Genomic DNA, 12,198 nt, shown 5'->3' on the forward strand with positions numbered 1-12,198 from the left:
AAATTTATTATATTAATTAAAGAAAATCCATCCTAACTCTTAATCAGAAATTTTCACAGATGAAAGCTGTACAACTTGGTGTGCTCAGCACAGTGTTTGTCTTTGGATTGGGATAGCTAAAAGGGTGGTATATTAGCAGGCAGAACAAAAGCATTTCTTTGCCTAAATCCTTTGGTGATACTAGTATGCATGGTCAGGCCTTACCAGCATGCTCTGAAGGGTCTGTGGTAGCCATAAAAAAAAAAAAAAAAAAAAAAAAAAATAAGCAGAAGGCTAATGCCTGAAAAAATTCCCCTAAGAAGCTGAACACTTGCACTCTCCTCAGTTCTGCCCTGGGGCTGCAGTACCCCAAATAAGAGTCTCAGAGGCATTGCAAAGCTGAGAATTACATTTCTAGGATTATCCGCTCTCCTGCTTGGTCGCAATATCCTGAGTAGAGCCCACTGGTCTGTACTTCTAGGCCATTTCTCATCATGAGCTTATATTTCAACATTTTTTGAATTTTTGCTTGCAGCCAACTTGTAAATTTGCTAATTTTTGAGACTGCACTTCTAATAGCTTGCTCAGAGACTTAAGAATTAATTCCTAATGTTTTAATCATATTTTATACCAGTGGATCTCTGTTAATTTTAGTGGAGTCAGGACTGGAAATTTGGAGCAATGTAGTGGAAAATGAAGTCAGCACTGGCCAGTTACAATAAAACCCAGGGTTGCGTAAAGAGCTGTAATTCTCAGGTTGATGATATTTCCAAAGGAACAGATTTGATAACTTCTGTAGCACAAATCAGAAAGACAGATATCTTTAGACTGCAGTGTCTTTAGCTGTTAATATTTAGTCTTTAGGATTTTTTTACTTTTTACTTTTACTGCCAAAAATATGTAAAAATAAGCTGAAAAAATATTTATTCTACTCTCAATAGGTAACTGATGCAAAAAAATTCCTGCTTCTTGAAAGTTTCATTGCTAGTAAACCACCAAATAATCCAGCATTGAATACTAAATAAAAGGCAAGGTAAAGAAACAGCTGTGAAGAATTAGTTAGGATTAGTTTAAGGAAAGTAAAAGTTTTTAGAATTGCTGCTTTTTTGTTTTTGGTTTTTGTTTGTTTGGTTGTTTAACTGATGAACAGTTGAGGTATATAGTAAAATGCCATGAAGTGAAGCTATACAGATACAGCAGTGAAAGCCCAAAACACCAACTAAAGGATTTAACCTGTTAGAAATATTTTTCATTCAAGCTAAGGGTTCAAAAGGTTTCAAAAGAATGCCTAGTATTCTTCCATATGGGCCAATCTAGTGGAGTTAACATGCCTAGTAATTCTGATTAAAAGCTATTTAGAACTCTATTTATTCTGTCATAATCACATGATTCTCTCTTGTGGAGATTTCCTTTCTACTGCAATAGAACTCATGACACTGTATGTTTAATGGAGCTGAAATGGATTGTGCATTAAGCAGCATTACTTTATATGACATGTAAACACTAAAGCATGTGTACCTGTAAAATGGAGTGATTTAAATATATTATGCAATAATCTTAAACGGTTAGTAGGAACATGAGTTGGAATAGCACTTTGAACATAAAAATGCCTTTACTTGTATTTTTTTTTAACATGCATTAGCTGAAACTGGTAGTGATTCTGAAAAATAGGTAAGTGTAGTTATAAACATACAACAGATGGTTAAACTGACATAAATGGAGGGTGAGAGATTTGTTCAAGGTCAGAGAGCAAATGCCCAGGAGTTCTGACTTATAGTTCTCTGTTCTGATCACGAAACAAATCTCCTTTGTTTAGATATTTGTATACTATGCTTTAAAAGAATAGTCGTATTTTGTTACTTATGGTCCCAAAATATGAGTACAATTTAGTAGTCAACTTCTAGTACAGCCAATTTTTAGTACAAGTAATAGTTTGCTACAGACCTAAGTGGCTGACCATGGTTGACTTCTATTCCATACTATTGTCTGCCTCTTATCCTATACCTGCAGTGTGCCAATTTTAGCCTGCTAAGAATCTAAATACCCTTCATTTTTGGATTTCCGACAGAGAACTGCCTTCCTTGAACTTGCTCTTTCTGTGCTGAACCTGCGAGTGATCCATGCAGTACTTTAGCAGAGTATGTTACTCTTCTTGACTCTTTTATTCTTTTACCTGAAGCAACCATTTATATTTCTTTTCCTCTTTGTTGATGTTCAGCATATCCAAATGAATTAATAGCTTGCTCCCATCGGAGGCTAAAAATAAATGTCTAAAACTGATAGAGTTGTACTTATGAGACTCTTCACAACTCAAAGCTGAATATAAACATATAGCTTTTATTTAATTAACTTTATATATATATATATATATATATATATATATATATATATATACAGCTTTTATTTAAATATATATATGTGTGTGTGTGGACAAGCAAGATGGGGGGTTCGCATAATTTTTCCAAAATTATTTTGGCCCACTACTGGATAGTTGTCCTGCTGAATAAATATGGCAGATCTAGTTTAAACACAGAGTGAGTGACTGCAGAAGGTTTATTTATTTAAATGGCTTCCCGTTCAGATGAAATCTAAACAGAAAAGTATAAAAGTTATCTCTTAAATCCAAACCAGAGTTTTGGCTGAGCTTATTAAGTCTTAAGAGTCTGGACTTAAAACAAACAAACAAAAAATCGCTTTTTGCATGTGAAATACACTTGAAAGAACTTCCTGCAGCTATTTCATTTTTAATTTCAAAGGCTCTTTGGTACATTACCAAATGAAACCCCAAAACAAGTCAGTCAGGTATATTACAAATTGTTACCGCCTATTTACATATGTAACTCAGATAGTTTATGTGACATGTCTTAAGTAAAAAGCAGAATACCATCAGAATAGGATTTAAAGTCGAGTGGACCCTAATCCACCAGGCTATGTTCAGCCCACTAAACATGACTTTTATTGTGCAGCCAAATACCAGCTGGTGATCACTTGAAGATTGATGGTAGCATGCAGCTCTGGAATGTGCTCCTAAATTCACTCTTTGTGTCAGTCTTTATGGTGTAAAAAATGGTTATGTTCTGTGTGTTTAAAAAGCAAGCATACTACCTCCTGAACACATCTCTCTGCAGGGTTTGGGCACAGAACTCTTGTACTCCCACATAGCCACCAGTAGGGACTGCCACATCTTGTAAAAGACACCTAACAGTTACAGACCCACCTCCAGCTTCCAAATCCATACAGACATATGTATATGTAAGCATAAATAAAATAATATTAATTGCACATTTGGAAGCATTTTGTTTTTAGAGATGACATTAAGAAAAAATATATATATATAAGTCCTGATGAATTTACAATTGAAAATACTCATAAACAATCTGAAGGTGTTCAGCAACACAATGAACATTGATGATACAATTACTAACTTCCAGTTGTGTCCAGCCTCTGAAATCCTCTGAGACATGACCAAGTCCTGTGTCCAGTGAAGCAGGTTGTGGCATCATAGTCATTTTGAAAAAAGAAATCCTAATGTGCAATCTTATGGATCTTCCTCTGATGCAAGTAGATGGATATTAATATGCAAATATATATATATATATATATTTCAAGGTGGAAAAAAAAAATTAAGAACTTAAGGATAGGCTTGATCTTTTCTCACAAACTAAAATTTTCTTGACTGTAGGAAACATTGCAAACACCCACATCCAGAAAACAGCTTATTTCCTGTCAATACAGAATGCTGGGTGGCCTCTTGGCTGCAAAATCAAGTCTAATCAAACAGCCCAAATTAGACAACAAAAGATATTTTAACCATGCAGAACACAGTAGGAAATAGAATGAAGAATATCAATCTTCTACTATTCTAATATTTCTGTTCAAGAGATAGAAATATCAAGAGGAGATTGGGATAAATACAGTTGTGAAAAAAACTGTGAAATTGAGCGTGGCTTTGTCTTGGTAAAGTTTGTTATCTTCAGTGTAATGATCATTCTGGCATCATGTTGGAATCGGGGTTCATTGAAGGTTCACTGGTGGCGGGATGCTATTTGTTGACCTCCAGCTGCTTTGTTTTCTCACATAGTGGAGAGAGAATATGTGCTTCTTTCATCCTTCTCAGATGTAAAGTGTAGCTTGATAACTTTCTTAACTTAGTATATAGAGACAATTGTCTGACACCAGATAAATAAATGCCATCTACTGACATACAAATGCTTATAGGAAATAAGAAAACACTCTAAATTAGGAAGCAGTAATTTACCTAGTTGTATGTGACATCCACCATTCCACATATCTGTTTCTGTATTTTTTCTATAGACAACTTAGCTTCTTTTACAAAGCATCCCTCTATATTCAGAATTGTTAAAGTCTAAAATACAACCCTTTAATTCACTAGTCCATTGAAATTAAATCAATAATGAAATTGTGAAATGATAAAATAATGAAAACCTGAAATACTATCCTCCACATCTTCTTCAGCTCATGGCTGAGTAAATTTTACATTATTTTATTGAAGAGTGAAAAAAAGGAAAGCACTTGGGATTTAGCTGGATCTGATGTTTGCCTGATGGCTAATCCTAATTTGATTAAAATTATTATAATAATAATGAAACTGTAACCAAGCCTGCATAAAATAAGCTTTTTTTTTTTTTTTTTTTTTTTTTTTTTCTCAGAGTAAGGACAAGGGGTGACTGCTGAAGAAAAGAGCAGTATATTTTAAGATTTGTGAATAAAGTGACATGGATAAAAAACACAGCTAAAGTTGATTGGATCAATAAAGACAGGGATTACTGCAGCATGGGCAGTAATGCCAATCCTAGATATGGAGAGATTGGCTGAATCTCTAGAGAGGTTGCTCTTTGGAGGAGAAAAATGTATATAATAAAAAGATTCTTCTACCTCACAGTGAAGGGGATTCATACTGTATTAGAACCCATAATGAAATATTTCAGTGATTTAGCTGTTCTTTCTCAACAAATTTTCCTTAGCTCTGGCCACGAGAGTAATTCTGCAGCTTAGCAGCAATATACTCATAAAGAAAAGGAAAGACTGTGCATGTGAGTTGAAGTGGAAAATCTTCTCAGTCTGAAAAGAGGTTAACAGACCACTATCATCACTAAAGGTATTGGATATTTTGTAATATTTGATAATTCTCCATTCCAATTATCTGTGCATAGAGCTCGCATGTCGATGAAAATGTATTAACACCTCAAAATTGTACGTATGGTTAGTAGCTGCCACTGTCAACTTCGTAAAGGACAAAACATATCTTCGTTATACACAAGATACCTTAGTGAAAATGCAAAGTACAATTTTAAAGTGAAGCAAAATATAAACTTGCAAGGAAAGACAATTCTAGCAGTAAAATGTCCTACCTGTCATTCAACCTCACATATACTCTCCCTGCTCCTCTCCCTTTCTCACTCACAGATATTCAAAAATATCCCAGCTGACATCAGCTGTTTTGAGTTTATGGAGAGTAAATAAGTACTCAAACCTATGCCTAAAGAAGTTTGCCTTTTTCACAAAACCAGCAGCCTGAATGAGATGCAAAACTAGTAAGTCCATTCAGACCTCATTCTCCTCACAGAATTCAAGCTACTGGCAGTAAAAGGGATGAAGATGAATGAACTGGGAGAACAGCTCGCATGTGTCTCATGTTGCTGACAGTTCTGAGTTGGAGAATAGCTTAAGTTTTAACTCATTTTTCAGAGAGACAATTGTAATAATTCATTTTCTTCATTTTCTCACATCTTTTTTAAATATGCATCAAAGAGTTTTGGTGTCTGCAAGCTGTAAGGGCTTCAGCTGGTCACTTAGTGTGATAGCTACTTGGAACATTTTTCTGTGTGAATGAGCATCAGAGGAGGAAGTGCAACCATTCCTCCAATGACGTGATTGCTGGTCCAATTAAAAAAAAATAAATAAAGCAAGAAAACACAAGAGATTACAATGAAAAGATATACTGCTCCCAGTAGAAGTAAAATAATGTGGAATTTGTCTGACTTCCCCATGGATGTGTTGTTTTTGTTTCCTCAATTCATGTCAAAAATAATGTTATATTTGGCAACCAACAGCTTCTCACTTCTGAATCTGGAAAACAAAAACATCTCAAGTGCCAGTGGCAAAACCGCTATGTGCACACAGGCTAGTGGGTGAGACTGGTTCAGCCAGTGGAGCCCCAGGCAACGTGGCAAAGCCTCTTCTCCATTTCTTTCAAAAAGAAGTAAAGAAAGCAGCTCTGCATGACTATGTGCAGACTCTGAAGTATGCAGCTCTTGGACAGTGGTTAACTTTGTGCATGAGACATGGAGAAGACTGGCTTCCATCTCACATGCCTAACTCAGCTGCAGTAATCTTAAACACAGTTTGCTTCTTCATACAAATCTCCACATTTGCCAAAGTTGTCTCTTTGGTTTGGAGACCAAAAATGAGAATAAGTCCTGGACAGAATAATAGCGGGCAGAAATGGCTGAGGTAATACTTGAAAAGTTAGATAACTTCTGGAAAGTTCTGTATTGTGGCAGTATTACTGACATCTCTCTTGCTTTCTCTTTCTCACACACACAAATTACAGTTATACTGAGGGATGAAGTTGATGACCAATAAAATTATAACTGTACTGAACTTACGAAAAAAGTAAGAAGGCCACTTTTCAGCATTTTTGTTGAAATGTCTACAGAGATTTTAGAACAGTTATTCCAGGTTTACTGCAAGGTAAGTGGAGGAATAATCTGAAAATTATTCCTAGAAGTGTCTATAGCCAAATAAGACTGTGTGGCTGAAGGGTGTTTGTGGTCTTGCGTAGTTGTTAGTGAAGGAATCTCAATACTGGAATCTTTGGAAGGTCTTGGAATGGCTGTGGAGCTGCAGTTTGGAAAATGTTGACATATTTTTCCTCTTTGTTTCAGAGTACAGCTTCTGTTGTGGAATGTGGTATGATTTCATCATGACAATATCTCTGTAAATAAAAAAAAAAAAAAAAAAAAAAAGCAGTATTTTAGTAGTGTCTTTTCTTCACAATGTAAAGCTGCAATAAAAGTGCACTTAACCTGATGGAGTATGCTAGGTTGAATGTGCCACACCGCCATGCTACTACGATTTGCCACACACATGCAAATGACTTTCTTTAATTGTGTCTTTGCTTAGAGAGCACATTCCTCCTGCACAAAACTGGCAGCTGCCTACACCTCAGAGGATCTGCCTGCCCTTCTTCATTCTTCAAAGCAATAAATCAAAGGTGAAAAAAATCTGATAGCTGTTGAAGCAGTATTAAGAAAAGCAATAAAACTCTTTTAGGAGTGTCTTCTAGAACAGCATTCGAAGATTCCCAACAGAAGCTGGTTAATAATCCATTGTGATTTATTATTATTATTATTATCATCGTAATTATCATTATTATTATTTTAATCCTACAAGTTACTGGGATTTTAGGACTTCTGTGTGTCTTGTGAATTGTAAAAGATGAGACATATACTGACATATGTGAATGCTCTGCTTAAGGTTAACTATTAACTGGTATGTCTTTTCCTATCAACAAATGGGCTGCCTTCACAAAGAGCTATTGAGCATTTTACTGCTCCTAATGTGTATGTAAAGCTGTCCAAGGTGACAGATTGCTCTTCAAACATGTTACAACTACCTCTAGGCCTGATTCTTCAAAGATTACACCTTGGCACTTTTATTTCTATTTATAAAAGACTTCCCTATCTTAAACCAGTAATATGTATATTCCACTTTCAACTCATTTAGCAAATACACCAACAAGTATTCAAGGTTTATAGTGAAACCAAATCACATTTAGACATTGTTGACATTTTCGTGTTATTTACACTCATTCCAAATACAGCAATTAAGTTTCCTTCTAGTAAATTATACGTTTTAGCTCTGGGCGATGAGGGCTTCTGTTTCAGCCTGCACTGTATGAAACCCCTTCCTCCTTATCCTCTAGGTGATGCTGTTAATTAGTTAGTCTGTAATTTTATGAGCACTTGTAAATCTATTTTCTCCCCTCACATTAACTCTTTTCTTTTTTTTTTTTTTTTTAAGAAAAAAATGTAATCAAAACCCTTTCAGACAGATTCAGAAGCTAACAGTTCTTCTAAGCCTATTGCCTCTTCATAGAAAAGGACAAATTTCGTTCTAACAATGTTAGAAAAAAAATATATATATCAAGATTTCTCATGCGTGAAGAAGAGATAAAGAGATAAATAAAAGGTCAAAGGTCCACCTGAGCTTTTTGGGCCCTGAGTGGTTAAGGCACACAGGGGACTGACAAGTAGCACATCTAGCTGCTTATGGCTCTTTGACCAAATTATTATGTACCCATTTATAGTCAGCTTCACTTGGGAGCTGGCTGAGAGTTTTTTTCATAGTTTGAAAACTGCAGGAACAGTAGCAAAAATGCATTAACAGCTCTCTTTTTTTTTTTAAGGAATAGGAATATCAACAGAGAAAAGGTGACATGTTCTGAAGATTTTGAAAGGAAATATGCGGACTCACCTTCTTCTCTTTGCAAATATAAACAGTCACAATGTATCTCTTGTAGCTGAAAAGCAATAATATAAATGAGGAATATAAATAAGGTTCTTTTCCACAGTTACTATGTGAACTGTAAAAGTAATACATCTCTTCTAAGTCTTTACATTTAAAGAAGAATCAGAAATAAGTCCAAGAAAACAATAGTTAAAATGATTAGATTTTTATGAAATCTGATATTTTTTAACCAGATCTTTTCCAGTCATTTCTGTTAGTAAGGTACAAAACAGATAAGTTACTCAATAAAAAGTACAAATGAAAATAATGAAAATAAAATAAGAGCTTTTCTTGTGGCTTTAATCTTTTTAAAACGATCTTCTTGTAACTTTACAAATACTTCTGATTCCAGTTGCATTTTTAAAATACATGGCTATTCCTTTCAGTGCTAGCAATAAAATGGTCCTATTTCCATCAGGTATTATAAGCAAAACCATCATTCTACTTCTGTTCCTAGAAGCTGAGATTTTACATTGCAATTTCACATTTGGCATGGGGCTGGCATATTTGTTGGCACAAACTGACAGTTTAATGAGGCTTAAGAGACTCTTACAGTTTCATTAACAAGGGGCTAATGTTGTCAAGCCTACTGCGGGATGCACACAAGGCCAGTCAATGGTGAACCCCATAGCTTGTAAGAGTATAAAGAAAACAGAGTAGCTTTGCTGACTTCCAAGTCACTAAGGCTACATAAAATCTGTGCCAATTTGGGCAGCAGAGGTTCACTATTGTGAACCTCTTTCCAGAAAGCTAGTTCTCTCCCCTCCACTGTCATTCTGTGCATAAAACTGCATTTCTTCCTCTTTTTTTTTTTTTTTTTTTGTTTTGGTCTCTAAATCTGTGCTTCTGCTCTGAGCTTCCCATAAACAAGCCTTCTGAAGCTGAATCCCTATGCCAGCAGGAAAGAGGAAGAAGACATATTATTTCTTGTACTTTACCACAGGGGATCCTAAATTAAAAGCTTGACAGATCATCCTAGATTTGCTCAAAGAAGCCCTGCCAGGCTGGAAGCCCAAGGGCGATTTAGTGCAGAGATGTCTGCGTGCACTCATATCGTATATCACAGTTTGTCCACATCTTATCTGTGGATAAGTTCAGTGCATTGAATTTGGGCTGGGGATGCTTGCACCCCATGATTGTAGCTTACTAAAATCTGCAATGTAAAGATATCTACAGATTATACTGAAGTTTTTATGGGCAGGTGGGTCTGCAAATAGGGTGGTTTTTATTTTCTTTTCATTTTAGGAAGTTACCACTAATTACCGCAGTAGTTTCAGTATTTATAGAATCATAGAATCATAGAATCATAGAATATCCTGAGTTTGAAGGGACCCTTAAGGATCATCAAGTCCAACTCTTGACACCGCACAGGTCTACCCAAAAGTTCAGACCATGTGACTAAGTGCACAGTCCAATCTCTTCTTAAATTCAGACAGGCTCGGTGCAGTGACCACTTCCCTGGGGAGCCTGTTCCAGTGTGCAACCACCCTCTCTGTGAAGAACCCCCTCCTGATGTCAAGCCTAAATTTCCCCTGCCTCAGCTTAACCCTGTTCCCGCGGGTCCTGTCACTGACGTTAATGGAGAAAAGGTCTCCTGCCTCTCGACTCCCCCTTACGAGAATGTATCAAGCATCCATATTAGCATAACATTTATACTGACAAAGTCACTTACATTAAGGTTTTATCTTACATATTGGGGATTATTATATCCCTTATATTGAGAAAGTCAGGTTGTGTTTTCAAACACCAGTGAATGTAAAATAAGGAGTGTCATCATGTCAAGTGATGAAACAAGATATTCAGAGAACTACCTGATGTAGGATGTAGCTCATACATACATGCACTGGTGGCTTGGACAGTTCATGTATAACAGGCTGTGTTTATCAGCAGGGGAGCTATCTCCACATTCCTCAGTTTCCAGATTCTGATAACGGTAGTTTGCTTTGTTCTGGCCAATGGTGTTTTTTTAAGCATTACAAAGGCTTTTGTGATGTTAATAATAGATATTATACAAATATATATATTTTTTTTCTTGTGAGAGCACAATATTTTCTCTGTAACACTTGTATTAACTTTTATGTGGTGGATTAGAAAGATAATTAAAGAGTAAGTTGTAAATTAATTTTCAGTAAGCTCTACATGGTGTTCACGGAAAACTCCTAGTCACTGGGATCTCCAAAACATGCAGGTCAATAATAATAATAGCTGTGGCAAGAGAGTTCTTTGAAGTTTTTGTTTTTCATTAAAAGGGAAGAGAGCTATTTGACCTGACAGATTTCTAGCACTAGAAATTAAATTGGTATTGCCTTTATCACTCTAAGAAAGCCAAAACTAAGTTCACTGACCTATAAAGAATGCTGGACAAAGGTTTTTCTTGTATTATTAGTGATGACAATTATTGGCATATGGAATATATTCTAATCTTTATTTTGATTGCCAAAGAAAAATAAACTTATTCATGGAGAGCTGTCCATGACATTATTCTCCACACAGGCTTTACTGCCTTGAAAGTTTGGTTAAATTCCCAAAGCATGGAATAAAATGTGCTTTAAAAATCAGTAAATATTTGCCTTACTTTTTCCAAAACTTTTAGAGATGAAAGGGAATGTGGAAGACCTTTAAGCATCTTTTTAAGTAACAGCATCCAGCTAGTGAATCTTTAAGAAAATTAATTTTTCCTGATTTTGTGATAAATTTTGTTAATTGAAAAGAAAATTTGATCAATTATAAATTCTCTTCCCACTTGCTTGAGTGGCCCTGTTAAGCCAATACACTGCATGCTTCAGCCTTGAAAGAAATAAAGGTGATAAATCTATATAGGAATCCTTGTTATAGGGCAGTGTTCTTCTGTATTCAAGGGCTTTCCTTCCCTCATATGAATGTCATTGAGTTTCTGTAAGCTAGTGGCATGTGATAAGGTCCTGATTCTCCTAATCAGCACCCTGATGGAGACAGATTACCATTCACGTGCCTTAGGAAGAAAAAATACCATTACAAAGTTTAAAAATCCAGGAAAATAATGTATTTCTATGAATAATGGTTATGGAAATCAGATATATGTAGTTATTTTTGTCTCTTCCTTAAAAACAATCATTAGCATCTTTATCATCTTTTATGTCCATCATAGTTTATTTATTATCATGTTTACTCTAAAAACACTGAAGCTATAAGGAGGGATATTATATAATGCAAAATAAATAAGCTCACCTTTACCCAATCTTGTGCGGGAAACTGCTGCCTCTCCCAGTTTATCTGTGCTTTTCTAGTATATTAAATATACAGTTATGAGATGGTTCAGTTTCATCTTACAGCTGCAAAATATTACAGTAAAGTTAATAAGGCCACCAGGAAAGGGGATGAGCACTAGCTTCTCAGGCTTGTTATGAAAGGTCAATCTGAAAATTTCAGCAAGAGCAAAGGGACTGAATTTTAATGGCACTGTGCTGGTGAGTCTCCCAGGTGTCTTTGGAACTCCCAGCTGAAAACTTACAGGGAGAATTTTTAAATGAAGTAAAGCAATTGATTTTTCAAGGACTGAACAAAGACTTCTGAAAATGATGTGGACAATTTTTATAAATATTCAAGGAGTACTGTTTCAGTTTAAGCTCTTAAGCACAGTTTGTATGTGTAAATTTTCTTGAGAAAAATATTATAGAAATATTATTTGTTGATCTTTTTAATATTAAC

General features: G+C 35.4%; 1 protein-coding gene across 2 annotated transcripts in view; it reads left to right on the plus strand.

The window, feature by feature from the left end:
* Positions 1-12,198, plus strand: part of SEMA3C (semaphorin 3C) — a 121,716-nt gene that overhangs the window by 54,940 nt on the left and 54,578 nt on the right. The window contains exon 1 of one of the 2 annotated variants that reach the window (XM_032202291.1): positions 5,041-5,098. The exons of the other annotated variant lie outside the window; for it this stretch is intronic. The gene's annotated coding sequence lies outside the window, so the exon portion shown is untranslated. Of the gene's footprint in view, positions 1-5,040; positions 5,099-12,198 lie in introns of those variants that run through there. 2 annotated transcript variants of the gene reach the window in all.

This window comes from Aythya fuligula, chromosome 1 (assembly GCF_009819795.1).
Source record: "Aythya fuligula isolate bAytFul2 chromosome 1, bAytFul2.pri, whole genome shotgun sequence".
Classification (NCBI taxonomy): domain Eukaryota; kingdom Metazoa; phylum Chordata; class Aves; order Anseriformes; family Anatidae; genus Aythya; species Aythya fuligula.